The sequence below is a fragment of the Lagopus muta genome, chromosome 27, assembly GCF_023343835.1.
Source record: "Lagopus muta isolate bLagMut1 chromosome 27, bLagMut1 primary, whole genome shotgun sequence".
NCBI lineage: Eukaryota > Metazoa > Chordata > Aves > Galliformes > Phasianidae > Lagopus > Lagopus muta.
This window is the reverse complement of record NC_064459.1, coordinates 3334964-3352643: the sequence shown is the minus strand read 5'-3', so window position 1 is coordinate 3352643 and position 17680 is coordinate 3334964. Positions and strand designations below refer to the sequence as shown.

The following is a 17680-nucleotide window of genomic DNA, read 5'->3' as shown; positions in this document are numbered from 1 at the left end:
AGAAAATATGCCATAGCCCATCACAGTGGATCTGTTGGGTGTAGCAGGTATATTTTTGTCTCACATCTCAGTGAATTTGGTGTTCTATTGGCAGAATAGCTTGGGAAACCCATCAGGTACGTACCAGTTTAAAGAGGTATTAAGCATAAGCCTGACTTTAAAGAATGTAAAGTAGTCAGTGAACAGTTCATTGGTGTGAACCAGCTGGCTCCTGTTTATACAGTATGTGAACTGCACAAAACATTAGTGCATGCATCCTCATCACCTCTAAGGGGATGGCTGGCACACCATTACCCCTGTTTAGCACATGTGAATGGTACACATAAATACCAAAGAGTTAATCACATAATGTGGTTCTGCAATCCTCTGAGTTCCACAAAGCACCTTCTAGCAGTTCTGTAGTCCCAAAGATCTTTGTAGTTGTGGCTTTAAGTGATTTTCTGAGGATGTCCCCAGAAGAGTGGAAACTTGAATTTAGTCCAGTTTTACATCAACATTTTTACCCTAAAATGCCCTTTTCCTGTGGTGCCTTACTACTGGTTCTAGTGAAAAATAAGAGATGGGTACATATCTACATTCACAAAGTATGTGCATTTGACTTTTATATATAGTGATATTGTTGAAAGCAGGTGGTTTATCAGACATAGCCCCAAATTCTGCACATCTTTGCTTGTGCACTCTTTATTACTGGCTAAAATAATACCCTATAATTAAGTAGGCTACTAAAGAGCTTGTAGATTCTAACATATGCAGCTGCTGCAACATTTTTAATTTGATTTGTTAAGGGGTAGAGACATCTCTATTAAGTTATCAGCCTATGAGAAATGTGGAATAGGAAGGACCATTAGCAAATGCCATATGCTAACCTCAGTCATGTCCACACTATAAGTTATGAACAAAGGCATATTCCCAAATGCAGTTAGCTCGTATGGAAGAGACCTATAGGGTCATCACACCCATTGTTCATGTGGACTGAGGGAAGAGGGTTAGGTAAAGGAAAGAGGACGCAGACAGATGCAAAGCTGTGTGATGGATATGCCTGATTACAGCATGAACAATAGCCGAAGAGGAGGTCATGCAGAGCTTGCTGCTGCGAATTTACTCAAAATTTAATGAGCCCAATCTGCTACCTTTGCATCCAGCAGGAGTTTTGCCACTGATTGGAAAGACAGGAAAATAATGCCTAGTATCAGACACTGGCTAATATTAGCATACAGCTTTCCTATTCCCCTTAAGAGGTAAAAAGCCACCAGTAAGAACACTTGCACATGCCCATGTTAGCACTTTATAGAAAGGTGGGCTGGTGTTAGAGCATCTTTCTCTGCTCTAAAATGACTGCTCTACAGTTACACCTTGTGAAATATCCCTCAGATGTCCTGACTTTCAGTACTCTTCTCCCATGTAGTGGCCTAATTACTGTCTACCTTCCTGCCCAGAAAGTAAAACCATAATCAAAGTGTCCTGAGGCTGCTCTAATTAGCCCTTAATTTCCAAAAACTAGGAATAAAACCCAATCAGACCCTTATTCTAGCTCTTTGGTTATATTGTTTCCTTCAAAAGCTTTTTAGGGGAGTTTCAGGTCTGTTTAGACTGCTCTGATTACATTATTTTGCTTTTACTTCATGAGGCATTAGGTATCTCTTCTCATGTTTGCTGGCTCAGGACAAGACTTCAGTGTACCTCCACAGAAGAAATAACCCATCAAGAAGGAAGCTATCTAGAACATAATTACTTGCAGTCTTACTAAGTGACTTGGAGTCACATTTAAGGTTAAATTTCATCCTAGATAGTTGTAAAAGCTGATTTGATTAATGGTATCATGCACAGAAGTCGCCTTTGCTATTAGATTACTGCTGCTTTTTTCCCCCTGATTTTTGCCAGTATTTAATGATTGTGATGCTCCAGGCATAAATAAATAAATAAAATCACGTCCTGCTGTCCTGCTGCTAATCAATGGGTGGGTTGTACAAGCCTGCAGATCATGTTACAGGGGCAATAGCTAACGTGGGCTCAGCAGATGTGGCTGCAAGCTGTGATTTTTGCATGCAAAAGTGATTTAAAAATAAAACCATCTCCCTGCATCTATGCTCTCTGGCTTTAAAAGTGGCCCTTCCTGCTCCATCTTTCACTAGAGGACCGTTGTTTCAACACCTTCCTATGCGATGTGGCTGCCACAACCACAGCTTTTCTGTTCTGTTCTTTGTCTCAGGCAAATAGAATTTCACATCACAAAAGCGCACTGTAGCTCACCTTTGTGGGATGATGTCATTGGGCAAATTGTTACAGTATACACCAGCATGAATGATTAACTCATTATTTTGCCTAATTCCTCTCCTGAAGGGACTAGCTGCAAGCAGTGTTGCACCCATTGCAGTTTTGATGGAGGGGAACAGTTTGGTGCATCTCCTAACGTGCCATAATTATGATTATCTCTTTCCCTGGATGTGCAAAATAAAGCTTTATGAAGGATTTGTAGGAGGAAGTGCACAAGATTTTCATTGAGATTATGTTTTACACTGATAAAATGAGCAAATAATTATGGAGGTCTTGCCCCAGGTGGCACAGTGCAGTAAGGAAGGCCAATCTGAAGTTGTTACTATGAGTTATCCATTAACTGATGCTGCTATGCTGCCTTACAACCTCACAACATAATGCATGATCCATATAGGAAAGCAGGTTCTAGTGCTGGATCTCATCTTCCCCATAATTGTTTAGCTCCATCTTTATCAGCAGCCTGTCCTAACACATTGTATGAGTCTAAATTAGCTAAACTGGGACTCTTCTTATTGATTTCTGTAGACTTTTGATTAGGTCCTTACACAAACCTGCCTCAATCATTACAGGTACTGAGGGCTTTTTCAACAGTTCTGCCCAATCAAGAATATTTATGTTCGTAAGTTCAGCAGGGAACTTGCTGTGGAACTGAAAATGTCTCTGTGCACCACTCTACTGCACTATGGAAGGGTCATAAATATTTGGGGAACTTTGAGCGGCTACACCAATGCTTTTAAGTCAGTAACAGCAGTACCTGAGGACCACTCATATTAAACTAGCCTTCTATCCTAAATATCTGTCTATTCTATACTGTGCCAGTGCTCAGCAGTGCTTATTTCTTCACACCTGTGTCCTTACACTTTCTTACACTTAATACTTTCTATATTCTACTCTTTCACATTTGCAACAAATGTGTTCTTCTGAAATGCAAAGCAGTGGCAGAAATGGTTGTGTGGAGATGACTCTGTGATGACTGAAGCTGTGATGAATTTTTATTTTAGAATCAAGGAGGTTAACAAACATGAAAGTAAAAGCTGTTGAGTGGAACAGGCCTGTCTTATCAGGCTGCTAACATATTCTCAGCTTCATTTGCTTTGAATCACCGTGTTCCAGCAGACATCATTTTTCAGCCTGGATGTTTTTCATTACTTTTAAATGGTAGGGATATCTGTTCATAGACCACAGGGCCACTGTGAGTAGTGTTGTCAGAATAAGAACCATCCCAGAGGATTTCAGTTTTTAGTCACTGTAGCAGAAATGTTAAGTCACAGCTTGCACCAGTGATGGAGCACCTGGTGGGAAGGCAGGATCAACCCAGGGGAGCTCAGGTGCATGCAGTGCAATTACCTGAAGGGCTGGAGCCAGGATCCAGCCCTCATTTAAGGGTTGGCAGTGGAGATAAGAGGATCTTGCTGGAGATTTCTGCACACCTGAGGCCTTCTGAAGGAAAGCAGCCTCTTTCCTTTATTTTTGTGCCTACAGCTGTTGTGTTTGAGCAAATCCTCACTTGCTACAGCCTGGGACCTTGCTGCTCTGCTGTCATTGCTGTGCTTTCCGTTGCATCACTATGGGCTAAATCTTGCTGGCTTCTATTTTAGTCAGAGCGTGAATAGGGTCAAGAGGGATTTGGCCTTATCTTTTTGTCAGTTGTCTAGCAATCAGCAGTGACAGCAAACATGACTCTGTTGTGTGTTTACAGATAACAGCCAACAAATTGACCTTATATATCAAGCATGTCAATAAACCAAGCAACTATTCTTCTGAAAAATAACTGCTCTCCTTCCTTTTCTCCCTTTTCTCTCTCCCCTTACACACGTGCTGTAGTGGTGCTAGCTTTAGACACTTCAGGTTTGGTTTAGATACCCTTCACAACCAAGTTACAAATCTTTCAGTTTTGAGTGTTTATTTTGAGGGTAAAAAGTCCAAAGTTGCTGCATGTTATTCCTATGTATGATTGGGCAATAAGGTCTCTTCCAAGCTGAGTTCTTTGCCTTCAGATGTCTTTTATTCCTTTACCAAAGAACAACAACAGAAAATAGGATGACTTTCTTTGTTATAAGCAGATTCACTTTCTCTACCCCATTCTGTATCATGATATTTATCTTATATGGTACATACTCTTTTCTGTACCACTCACTTCAGTGCACTATCAGATCTCATCCTGAATTGTTCTCATTTAAATTTGATGTATGTTATGTCAAGTAATTTGGGATTTTTTTTTTTTATTTTTAGAACTAGGATAAAAATGACAAACACTGAGGTGCCTTAGAGCTTGCATGTCTGAGACTTCAGTTCAGCATTGGAAAGCATCAAGGATACGCTCAGGAATGGCAGACAACACATGGTGAGTAGCATCAGGGATATCTGGATTTTATTTCTTTAATGCCAGTGCCTCTGTGCTTCTTGCTGGCATAATTTACAGTACCTTAAATGAATTAGTACCAGAGCTTCCTGGTCTTGAAAGAATAACTATGCATCATCTTTGACACAGCAGCTAATCACATCCAAGAGAATTCTAAGGCATGTAGTCATAAATTCTGTTACTTAAGCTTAAGATAAGGATTGGTGGTGAAAAACTGGGTTGAGAGCCAAACAGAAGGTGCAGTTTGCAAAACATATCCTGGTGTTGGGGTTGAATTCTGAAATTCACCAGGTCAAAGCATGCAGAAGTTGCTTTTAACTCAGGTGACCAGTAGTTCCTTCCTAACCTGTTGCACTCCCAAAGCTCATTAAACAAACCTCTAGGTCTAGTTGACCTCTAGGTCTCTTACCTTCAAGCCTTAGATCTGTTCATGTAGACCTCATTCATGTTAAAGGCAAAATGACCAGAATTTCTAGTGGTTAGCCCCTAAATGTTCTCATACTGGATGAGAAGCCAATTACTGGGTAACAGAAGCCAGCTTTTCAGGTATCCAATCAGCAACTGACATGGAACAAATTAAGAGAGCATCTTTAGCCAGCAGAAATTAAGGACACTATTTTTTATAGTGTCAACAGAATGAAGAAACTAATTTCTGGTCCATTTAGCTTTCTCCAGCCCTGTCTAGTAATACAGAACCTTTAAGAAAATATCAAGTGCTCATGTCCTCCCCTGTTCTACATGGAACTTTCTGTTATTTTGCTTGCACTATTCCATTCTACAGCATAAAGTCCTACAACCAATTATCTCTGTTAGTAGACAAAGGCTTGCTGTCATTGCCAGTTATTGTGAAAGGCATCTCTAAATATAGGTATAAAAACTGTACAGCAGCCTTACCTGACACTGCTTTGAATCTCTCTCCCTCTCCTATGTCTGTATAACCACCACTGATTCCACTGGCTAGGTTGAATCATTACTAAATTAACTGAGTGTAAAAGGAGAATCAGACCCACCCACTAAACAGAGAGCACTGTACTTTATTTTTATTCTGTCTGAAACAAGAGATTTGGTGCTTCAGCTGTCAGCAGTGAGACAGTAGATATCACCTGTGGAGCTCTTCCAGACAAGTGAGAGCACTGAGAAGCTACTGACAGCTTTTCATTTCTGTTACTGGGAGCTTGAGGCATTGATGTGAATACAAAAGCACACTTTTGTGAGGTATGTGTGGCTTACACATAATGCCCCATTGCCATTCTTGTTTGTGTTTTCATGTGACATTTCTTCTTTGTTCCTTTAGCTGCATGCTCTCTAAAAGGAGCATCACTGCTTTCCTCTGCATGGTGCTACACTTCATTTTGTTTTTCCCCCAGCAGCCTCAGGTGATTGGAGTGTTAATGTAGTTAGGTAAGGGCATAGGTTTGTGCAGCACAACCCTCTTGTCCATTCTGCTTTGTCACTAACAAAGCCCCATGGGTTTCTCACTGTGTGCTCTCAGGCTCAGAATCTGGGCTGCCCTTCACAGGGTAGAGAGGATAATGCTGGCTTGGCTCTTCCCAAATTCAAATAGGTCTGACCTCTGGGACTGCTCCAATTTATTGCCTACAGCAGCTCCCTTGAAGGCCAGTGACAGACAACCTAGAATTGGTGAACTACAAAATATTTTCTCTGGATTTCCTTAAATCCTTGCATAGGAATTTTAGTCAGCATCAAGGAAGAAGAGACAAAGATGTAATAGATGGATTTGTTTGGCAGACAAAATTTTGATGTTGGAAGAAATTCAGGTCAGCTGTGAAATGAAGATTTTAAGGAGTTTGTTTAGAAAATATTTCTGTGCTCCAGCTTCAGTAAAGTTCTACTTTTCCTTCATTCCTCCGGCTGAACTGTTTGCTGAGGGTTGACCTGAATTTACAAACAGCCAATCTTCCACCAAAAAATGCATTTTATTTTTTTTCAGTGACTTGAAAATATAAATTTCAACAAAGTTTAACCAAAGAATTTGGGTGGAACCCATGCTGAAGTTTGCCATACAAATCAGATGGACTGGGGAAAACTGCACTGTCATGCAAGCCTTGTAGTGGATCTTTGCAGTGAACATCCAGCAATTAGGATTCTCAGGCAGGCATTTGCAAACCCTGTTCCTCTGCAGCAAACACTTGCGATGTGAAAAGTAACAAACCAAAATATTCTTTACAGATGCTTTTATATACAAACATATTGAGATTCTGAGGTAGGTGAATATAGATCCTGGTGCTTTTAGCTTGAACACCACAAAGTTTAATGCCTGCTTTTCTTTGCCCAGAGAAGGGTTAAGCTTTGTGTTTGCCGACAGCATTGCAGCAAAGGGGATAAAGTAAGCTTGAAGGGCAGAAATGATGTACTGCATCTTTAATAGGGTGTGTCTAATCCACTTGCTGCAGTCTCTGCTGCAGTGAGGTTCAATTTGGGCTCTGTCTGTCTTTGTTAACTCTCCTTATTTTATGATAATTGGAGATAGAACAAGAATGGCCGTTGATCTGAAGCTGACCAGTAGCTCATGAAGGGTGGGAACCATGGTGTAGCACACATCCCCAGCTCTGCCACCCATTGCTTAAACCAAAAACTTTTGTCAGTGAATCTGAGCTTTCGGTGAGTTTAAAGGTTCTGTTGCATATAGAAGGGGGCTAGGCAGGGATTTGGGCACACTGTGCTATCTTACCCTGTTAGCAACTACACGTAGTCATCAAACGTATTTTGCAGCAGTTGCTGAATGTTTCTGGATCGACTTGGCACTTATATAAAGGAGATTATTAGGCTATTGAATATCCCTGAGATTTTTAACAGTCCCTCAAACTCATTTTACCCGCAGTCATAAAAGGCTTCTTAAAGTGTTGAGAAGCAGGTGTTAGAGGATTAAAAGAAGAGATCTTGAAATGTATCCTCTGCCTTTGGGACTGCAGTGCTGACTGTACTGGGCAGGTCCAGAGCCACATACAAAGTCATTGCACACTGTATAAAGCTTTCTGTAGTCTCCTGAGTGCTTGCTCCCGTTATATATAAACATCCATCTAGGACAGAAGTATCATATTTAAAACCTGTGAATTTGTCTATTACCAACTTAGTGCTCGCAGCTATTTTTGTGTTTAAAGAAGACTTTTTAAAACTACCTTGTAATTTATTACTTCTCTGGCATATGGTGTTGCTATAAGAAGAGTTCCAATGTCACTAAATGTACTTGTGGTTTCACACTCAGATCTAATCCTTATAACTGAACTTCTGATCATAATGTGCATCTATGACTTGGTCTTTTTTCTACCGAGTCGAAGCAGTGTCAGCTATTTTGTTCATTGAAATCAAAAGGTGATATTTAACCAAATCTTAAATAATTGAGGCTATCATTTTAGTAGCAACTTGTGTATCCTAACAGACTCATGCTGCTAACACATTTGTATGCATGGGCTCCTGCAGAATATGTGGAGTCCACCAAAAACTAATCAGGCTTCTTGTTAATATTAAGGACAGTTTGCAAGATCAGCCTCTGTAATTATAAAGCAGCAGGCATAATTTCTGCTCATCTGTGAAGAATTCACAGTACTTCTGGCACTGAAAATGAGATAGCACTTGTTTAATCTCCTCCAATGTCGTGAGAGTTCTCTATTTGAAGTCCTGCAGAGACTTCAGAGGAGATTGCAGAACACGGAGTGGCTAGCATTTCACTTAGAGTTAGGGAGCACATATATTTCCAGAGGAAGTGCAGAGCCAGACTTCAAAGCTCATTGAGCAATGTTACCTCTGGAACAGCGCAAACCCCTTTAGATGACACAGTGCATCAGCCATAGGAGCAGTGAAATGCTGCTGATTCATCTCTATCTTTACTTTCTCTTACCTGAACTGGAGTGCCACCAAGCGTCAATCCGCAGGACGGCAGCAGCCCTGCCTGATCGAAACAGGCAGCTTCCAAACGATCCTTTCCAGGGAATGCAGTGTTCTGCAGCAGGTGGGACCAGAGCTAAAACATCATCTCTGAAACAGAAATACGAAGGCTTGAAGTTGGGATAACAGCATGGATTCTTCCAAAGCCTTAAAACTCACTGTAACTATCAGGAACAGATTTAGGAATGTTCTCAGCTTAAAACTGTTGGCTGATAGAAATAATGGCTCACTAGTTAATACACTGGGTACTGACCCTACAGCACAGCTAAGACCAGAAGGTAGTAGCAGGTGCTTTGTTTGTGACCAATTCCTCACAAATCAGAGATGGAGTCTGAAAGCAAATGTGCAAAACTGGTGAGCTGGAAGGGACCTTATCTGTTGGCCTCTAAAACACTAGTCCTGTGGTGATAGATGGAGAAAAGGAAAGATGATACTAATGCAAGATTGTGGCATCCTTGAATGATGAGACAATACATCATGTGAATGCATTAATCTTATGTAATTTCAGAGAAGGAAACTTGCCAAAACTGACGTAAATAGAAATCTGGAACATTTCTAGGTATATACCCTATTTGAATCTCATGTGGACTCTGCCAGGACTCACTGTGCTGGCTTTTTTTTTTTCGATAACACTCAAGGTGATCCACATTTGTCCTGCATTCCTTCCTCTGAGCTATAAGACGGGTATAATGTCTGTATCAAGTAATCTGTATCACATCTGAGATCAAGTAATAGAAATGCTGTTCTCTTCCTGTCAGTAGAGATTTACTGGCTAATTGTACTGTGCTATTAAGCAGTGCTGTTAATAAGATTGGAATACTTGTTTAGGGAAGTAAGCCTACTGACTGAAATGAGAGTATGAGAGCAGATCCCACTCAGAATGGGGGCTGTAGCTAACTGAGAAATGGTTCCCTACAGTGTATTTTATGGTTTGTAATGGAACCTAACCGAATTTTTCCTAAGTAGGCAAAAACTGGAAGTAGCCAAGCAGAAGGTAAAGCACTATGAATTTTCCTTCTTAGAAGAAGGAATGCAGAGAAAACAATGGTGTGCCTCACCAGGAGATCTGCCTGTTCCCTGCAGTGCTGAAACAAACATTGCCAGGTTGGTGGGGCCAGGGATGGCTTCGTCAAATTGCAAATCAAATCTGCTTCTGCTTTCCTTCCCTCAAACAATATATTGAACTGCTACCTATGAATCAGCCGTCCCATCTGGTACTCACTGAAACCAAAGAGCTGAATCACCAAACTGAATAGAGTTGGAGCTGGCTGCTTAATTGGTGGATTTATGTCTTAATATGGAGAAACGTTCAAAGCCCTGAGAGGTGTCAGCATGTCACTGAAGGCAGCAGAGTGGGACTGACTGACAGCAGCTGAGATCCAGCGCTCTCATTTGTTTTCTCATGCAGACTTTAGACAAGTAATTATAGATTGCACGTAAGCACACACACACAAAATGTTCTTAAGGACAAAAGACTCCATCTTTTTTGTGCAGTTTTTTTCTTTTATTTGTTATGCTGCGGTCTGGGCTAAAGGCCATCATCTGTGATCTCTCTACTTGTGCTACTGCATACACTCATAAAAGAATATAGGTCTGATTCTGGAGTCCTGCAGTGTTTAATCCTTCACCATGAGAGTTGGCAGTGGATCAGATGTTGTCTTGCTAAGATTAGTCTTCAATGTCAGTAAAGAAATAATACAATCAAGTCTTCCTCCCTTTCCTACCGTGTCGATTTGATTAACAAATTAGTGTTTCCAGACCTCTGTGTTAGAGAGGACAGTTTGGGCAGGGTGTTGGCAATCTGTTTCTATATGATTTCTACACTAAACTCACTAATTAAAATCCAGAATAATAGGAAGACGGGGCTTTTTCTGAGCTACTACAGAGAGTTACCATTTGCCAGCAAGTAATTTTATTTTCTTTTGCTTGGTTGGTTGCTTTTGCTTTGCCACAGGCAGCTCACATACCCTGAATGCCTGGCAACAGTGATCTGACGTCAGCCCAGGCACAGAGCAGCAGAAATAGTGCCTTGTCACTGTGTTCTCCTTGGGCGTGAGCTGCATTATGCTGTTGCAGGGACAGTCTGTCTTAAATCGCCTGCAGAGAGAAACGCCAACGAGGTGCTGAGCCCAGCTTGGGAGGGGGTCACAGGCGGTGCTGGCAGTGGCAGCGTGGTGCATGGTGAGGGCACGGGTCTGAGCACAGCACGAGCTGTTTCCTACTGGAACAAGTGACTCCTTGTCAGCTGCTGCCAACTGCTGTGCGTAGCAAAGTGGCAGAACTGCTGTCTTCCACAGTGCACAAAACCATCCCGTGCAAGGCAATGGTTCCCATTTTCTGTAGGACCCGTAGAGAATGTGCTGCACTGAGTCACTGCTCAGCCAGTTGGCACTATCACACCTCACCGGCTGTGCTGCTCCCACAGTGACTCGGAACATGAAGTTTTACTGAAAAATAGGCAAGCAGAGTGCTCAAAATACAATGAGGATGGTGTAGTTTACAGAGAAGCATGCAGAAGGTATTTGTTGCATTGCTGTGAGGTTTATCTTCAATTTGCTTTGTAGGAATCACATAATCACTGTTTGAATTTTGAACTGCCTGTTCAGGCTTTGAAAAGCAAAGATGGTTGAAGTTGATGTGCTTGTCTGTAAGAAATCCTTAAAGATCTTGTTTCTACAAATGCCCTTTTTGTTTTCACACAGTAAATACTGAGAGTAGAACTGTCATTCAGTTACATCTTGTGTCATTTCTGTGTGCTGGAGGAGGTAGTTTTTCATGCAGAAGTTAGAAATCTCATCTTTGCTGCAGAAATACTTGAGCTAGGCAAGTAATTTGGTAGGAAGCAACATTGCAGAAACTGAAATCCTGCATCCTGATTCATCAGTTGTGCAAAATGCATTTGTGGAGCAGTTTTCAACTGCTTTTCTTTTTCTCCTGCAAAGGGAGCAGGCCATTGCCCCCAGCTGAGCTGTAGCTTTGGCACAAAGGGGTCTGAGGGCTGAGAGCTCTGCAGAGCAAACTGTGCCCCACGTTGATCTCTTGGTGGCATCTAGCGTTTCAAATATGTAACAGCATCTACTTGCAAATGGGACTGCGGTAACCTTGAGGACTTCTCTTGAGATGAAACGTTTGTGGATCTCTTTTTGTGCTGCATATCAACTCCTGTGAGGGCTGTATGCTCAGACCTTTTAAAAGAAACGATTTCTAAAGCCCCCCCTCCCTCTATCCCAGTGCTTTCTTTTGATTTTGGCACTTAGTGAGTTTTTTCTTCATCTTTGATACATCTGTCATTAATCCCCATTCTCAGGGATTTATGATCTCTGCTGCCCTCAGTTCTAAGCTGAGATTCTTTTCCCTCCCAACAGCTGTAATAGTTTCGCTCCTCTGAAGGGATGAAACAATCTGTTAGACCCTGTGTTAGAATTAACCTCATGCCTTTGAGCACTGAGACAACAGAAGGTGTCTGTGAATGTTACCGGCAGAACTGTGTTGAGGCTCCGTGCCCCTTTCATGAAAGGCAGAGGAAGAAGGCAGTATTGTCACAGCTGGGAGAAGTGGAATGTAAGCTGAGACTTGTGATAACACACAACATAGAGACTTCCCAGGAGCAGAGGAAGGAGGAGTATTGCTTTTATGCAAGGAATTATTGATTGCAGTCTGCTGAAGAGAAATATGACATTTGCTCACGAGTCCGAAGAATTATTGGAAGCTCATTTCCAGCCCTGAATATTTTGATTAAATCTGGCCACACAGCTCCCTGCTGAGGACACTTTCGGGAACAAGCTCTTCAGACATTAAAGATGTAAGAGTTGCATTAAAATATAAAATAGTCGATATCCATGATTCATCTGTGATGGATAGATACCACAGGCACTGCAAGAGGGCTTCTACTAATAGCCACTTTGGAATTAGCCAGTGATTCTTAATGAAAATGCCTGCCAGCACTTCCTCCTTTTAATCTTTCACATGATCACAAAGAGGAGGGAGGACTGGGATCACTGGAACAAAAGTAAAATACAAAATGAGAGTTTGCCAGCCTCTTGGTAGCTCCTGTTCTATTGCACTTGTGCCATAGTGACCCCAGTTGAGAGTTCTGGCCTACGTGGTAGGAAAGAAGCAGGAATAGAATGAAAGCAGGCTGAGTTTTTCCTACTGGTGTAAATAAGCAGAGTAAATGTCTGAGATCCCAGACTGCCAGCTGACCCAAATACATCCATCGTTGTACTTCATCTTTCAACTCAAGTGTTGCAAAATCTCTTTCTATCTATGTAGAGTGCTAAAACCAAATTTCATCACAGCTTTCCTTGCTGTTCCGTGCTTTGTAAATGGAGTAATTATAGAATCAGTAATCTTTTATCCTCTCATCTATTGCAATGAAGTGTCTCTTATGGGTGGGTGAATTGTGCCACAACAGCAGCAGCAATGTGTTTGTTCTCCCATCCTGAAATCAAGTGAGCTCTGTTTAATCTCACTGATGATAAAACTGGTTTAATTTTCTATAGTAAATAGGAACAATATAGCACAACAAACCCCACAGTATGTTAGCCTTGGAATTAAATATTTATCAGCTATACATTTCTACAAAACATTTATCTCCACAGCAATTATTCAGTCAGATAGAAGGAAGGAGCCCAGAAATATTCACAGTGTGAAATGGTGTCATAAAACAAATATTGCCCTGGGGATGCTTCTTTTCTGTTTCAAATCTAGCAAAACTCTGTGCTCTCTTATCACAGTTCCAAACCATTCATGGAGCTGCTGTATTATACAGAAACAATGGTAGAAAGTGAATAACTGTCACAATATAATAATGAATAAGCAGTTGAAAATATAACCCTATGACCATTTAGCTGTGATAGAGTTGATAGAGTTCCTCCTCCAGCCTCAATTTTTCTTGTCATAAAATAGCTAATGGGTAAAATAAAATGGCCAAAGCAGAGTATGGGAATCTGGAATCCTTAGGTTTGTGTTGCAGGCTCTGAACAAATCTCTAATAATGGACTGAAAAAAATGAGATTTTGCTCCTCACTTCACAGCGATTAGCCATGGAATCTAGTTCTAAATGGTGCTGCCATTGAAACTGTTCTTCCTCTATGATTTAGAGTGTCCCTTGAGAAAAAAACACAAGTGAAAATGGTTTATTTAAGCTCATACTCTGTATTTTCTTGGACTTCAGGCTGATTTACTGTGAAGAATGGAAATGGCTTTAGTTTTGAAGAAAGAGTTGCTTGCTTCTTGCTTTTTGTCATTCTTAATTTGTAAAGCTCCCATCAGTAGCTGAGGGAGTTCTGAATAACCCAGAATGTAACTGGGTACAAGACTGGGACACGAAGACAAATTTCCTTCTCTCTCCATCTCTGATGAAATACCAAACCAGTCACATGAGTTCATAATGATCGTTTCTAGTGGAAGTTTCTGTCCCGTTTCAGTCACGCACTGAAGATCTGCATCTTCCCCTCTGGCACAACATCAGCTCATGCAAAGAAGCACCAACATTGGTGAAGGACTGCTTGCTTCTATCAGCTGATAAAGTGTTCTGCTGTTTCCTTAAATGTGCTGACATTGCTCACAGTTTATGGCAGGCTCCATTTAGGTAACACATACCTCTTCAGATCCATTGTTGACAGAACAAGGTTACAGAGATCTTTATCTTCACAGATTTTGCAATAAAAGCTTGAAGTCTATTTCTGTCAAACTTGCTTGTTCTGTTATTCCCTAGAAATAACCACAAATTTAAGTCTAGCAATTTTGATTGAGATTTTACCTGAGGCCACTGGCTTGCAAAACCTTTCATCAAACATGCAGCAATCTTTTTGAGAAAGGGAACAGCAAGATAACCTTTACCTATGCTTTCTGCTAATCTTTTTAAAAGAAGTTTGAAAGCAAGATAAAACAATTTAATATGCAGCTGTTGGGAAAGGTCTTGTTATCCCAAGATGAAACATAGCAGTCAGGTGATCTCCAACTGAAGTTCATGTCACAACCCTATTTGTCATTGCTGAGACCAACATTTGAATGTCACAACTCTATCTGTCATTGTTGAGATGAACATTTGGAGCATGAAGCGTGAAAAGCAAACAAAGCAATTGATTTCAATGAAGCTGTGCTGATTTACATCCACCGAAGATCATGTCCACGGAATGAGTTACTAACGTGGCTCCCAACAGTAGCTCATTTGTGAGCTGAAGAGCAGAATTTAATGCTGGCCCACAGGGCTCTTTCTCAGTGCACGTGGCAGCAGTAAATGGGCTCAGGTGAATTACAGATGATGAAGATAGCTAGAAGCAGTTTTAAAGCCAGATCTCTGAATGCTGCACGCTTTGAGGTACCATATCTCCTTGCATTTTATATCAGGAACATTGAATTTGGGACTTAACAGAACCTACAGGAGTAAGGTTTTGGCCTGCTTGTATTGGTGCAGGTAAGTGAAAATGTTTCCGTGCATCATACAGCGGTGGAGATACTCTTAAGTGTTACAGACATCCTATTAACATTTGCACTTTCCTTGGCGTATTTTGCTTCACTGGAGTTTTGCAGCAATTGTAGAAGTTGACTGCATGATTGGTCCTTTGATTTGCATGGGTAGGATTCATGTCTGAACAAAGGAAGAGATTACCATCTGGAGAAAATGCAGAGTAGATGGGAAGATTCTTCTATCAATCCTTACTAAGAGACAGATGGAGGAGGAGTAGGGAAACTGCTTTGAAATTGTAATAAACTCAGACATAAAAATACAAAGCTATTAAAATGGAAACACCAACTAACTGATTACTCAGAACCTGTTCAGCTGACCTAGGGATACATCAAGGCAGACTTTTCCAAAGCTGCCTAAGGGTTGTTACAGTCCCCATTCCTGTCTAATTGAAAAAGAGTCAGGTTTCAGTACTCAAACGGCTTTGGAATTTTTTGCACCAAATCATGAAACAGAGATGATTACTTTTCATCTGGAATTCCTCCTGAGAAAAAAGTGATAAGCCTGTCTAGTGAACCATTATGCTACACAGTGCTGTGTTACTGCAGCTCAGTAATGCATAACTACCAAAATCAACAGCTCTGACCATCAGGACTGAAGAAATGCAGGGGTGGCGTGGAGGAAATCCAGTGGAACTGCATAACTTTGTGGCTTCAGACTTGTCCCACGCTGGGGCTGCTGGTCATGCCAGCTGCTGCTGCTAAGGAGAAGTAAAGTCCTCTTGACTCCTCCAAGACTCCAAACTTACTCCACAGGATTTAGCATCTGAGGTACTTTCAAATTCCTACTAGACACCTTTCATGTCATTAAGCATCTGAACCCCTTTACAAATCTGTCCCCAAGACATGCATCAGTTTTGGAAAAGGAAACTCCATCATTACTTCTGGGATTTTTAGACAAAAGCAATAACTTTACATAGCATCTTCTCTATCGGGTCTCTCAGAAACATTGCTTATCCACTCTTCTCCTCGTTTGTCAACCCAAAATATCATGCAAGATGACAGTTTTTATCTCCCACGGAGTTTGCTACTCTGCCTTCTACAAAGAAATACTGTATGCCCTCCTTAAGAAGTGATTTGTACCGTATATAAATAAAACAGAGACAGGGAACACCCATTCACATCAGACCTTGGGTCAATGGGCTGCTCACAGAGCTGCTGTGTATTTTTTCCACTGAAGGAAGTGTTTCCTTCCATCGCTGCAGGAAGACAAAACAAACTGTATTTGCAGAAGAGCAAATCTTGCTTTTTCTTTACTCCTAAATCAGAGAGGACATTTCTATATGAGTTTGTTGTACCTTAGTTCTATGTGATAATCGAAAGATGGGTACTGGCAGCTGTAAACCTCAGTGTAGATAAGGAATGCTTGCACTTTCTCACAGCTGTGTTGGTAGAGAACAATCCAGAAAAAAACATTATTGGTGAAATCAGTGGTTTAGTTGAAAAGTTGCTCAGAAATATCACTGTTGCTTTAACAGAACAACAAAATGAGCTGACAGTGTGATAATGCAAGCTAGTATTGTTATACAAGCATTTGCCTTATTTGGGTAACGAAATATGCAGCGAAACAGTCAGCTACACATACATATATCTGGGCTGCGAGATCTTCAGATAAAACAAAATGCTATTGCATGATAAAACATGTACAGGCAGATAGAGAAAAGCTTCTATTGTAGTGTATGTATTTGCATATTTAATTGCATATATGGCTTCCTCTGTTGCTTTTAATTTATGACTTCTGCTGGTGATTGGAAAATGAGGGCCCATTTCTGATCTATACCTGATCATTCATCAGGTGGAGGGCTTGAATTGTGGTAGAAGGGTTTTTTGCTGTGTGGTCGTGCACGTACAACTGTCCTGAACAAGAGTTTTATTATTTTCTCCACTGCTTCTCTTCTTTCGCTTAAATTACAGCGTGAGCTGCTTGATCCAAGTGCCACCTTTTTCTTTATCTATGCACAGAATCCAGCAAGATCAGAACTATTGCAGTCACCTGCCTGGATTCTAAGTGTTACCATAGGAAAAGCTTTCCATTGCCGTTTCCATTCATCCAGTGAAGGTCAGCACATTCTTCAGCTATTGAAGTTCTTACTTGGAACATAGGAGGGCACTAGAATTACATTTCTTCATCTCTAATTATGCACAAAGCAAGGGATGCAGTTAGGCAGTGCTTCAGAAATGTTTGTAGGACACAGGGTTCTTTCTAACTTCAAGTTCTGAAATGCTCAGTTTAGAGAAAGGATTTACAGCTGTCAGATAAATGGCAACTATGGAATGTGAAAGGAATACAACATTCCCAGTGCCTATGAATGCCTGTGAATCCTGGTCACCCAAATTGCCCCCAAATTTGACATGTACATGCTGTACATAATGTACATAAATGCTGTAACATGACATCAATCTTGTGGGTTTGAGGTGGGATTTATGTAAAGAGAGATAATCTCTGCTGTAAACCTGAAGATAATTTAATTATCTACCTTGCTGTCGTTAGGGGCAGAGAAGAACAGGGTCCAGACTTTGCCATTAACATCCCTGCTTAAACAGCACATAAGCACTGAAAGATAAAAAGAAAAATATTTGGTAAAATAAGATTAATAAAAGCCTTTCCTCAACAAAAGCTACTTTCAGTGGAAGCTGCAGCTTCCTGTTCCCTGTGCCCCCAACACT

General features: G+C 41.0%; 1 protein-coding gene across 1 annotated transcript in view; it reads left to right on the top strand.

The window, feature by feature from the left end:
• The window catches only part of DOCK5 (dedicator of cytokinesis 5), a 99667-nt gene that overhangs the window by 12555 nt on the left and 69432 nt on the right, over positions 1–17680 (top strand). The window contains exon 3 of the mRNA XM_048927997.1: positions 4507–4618. The gene's annotated coding sequence lies outside the window, so the exon portion shown is untranslated. The remainder of the gene's footprint in view (positions 1–4506; positions 4619–17680) is intronic.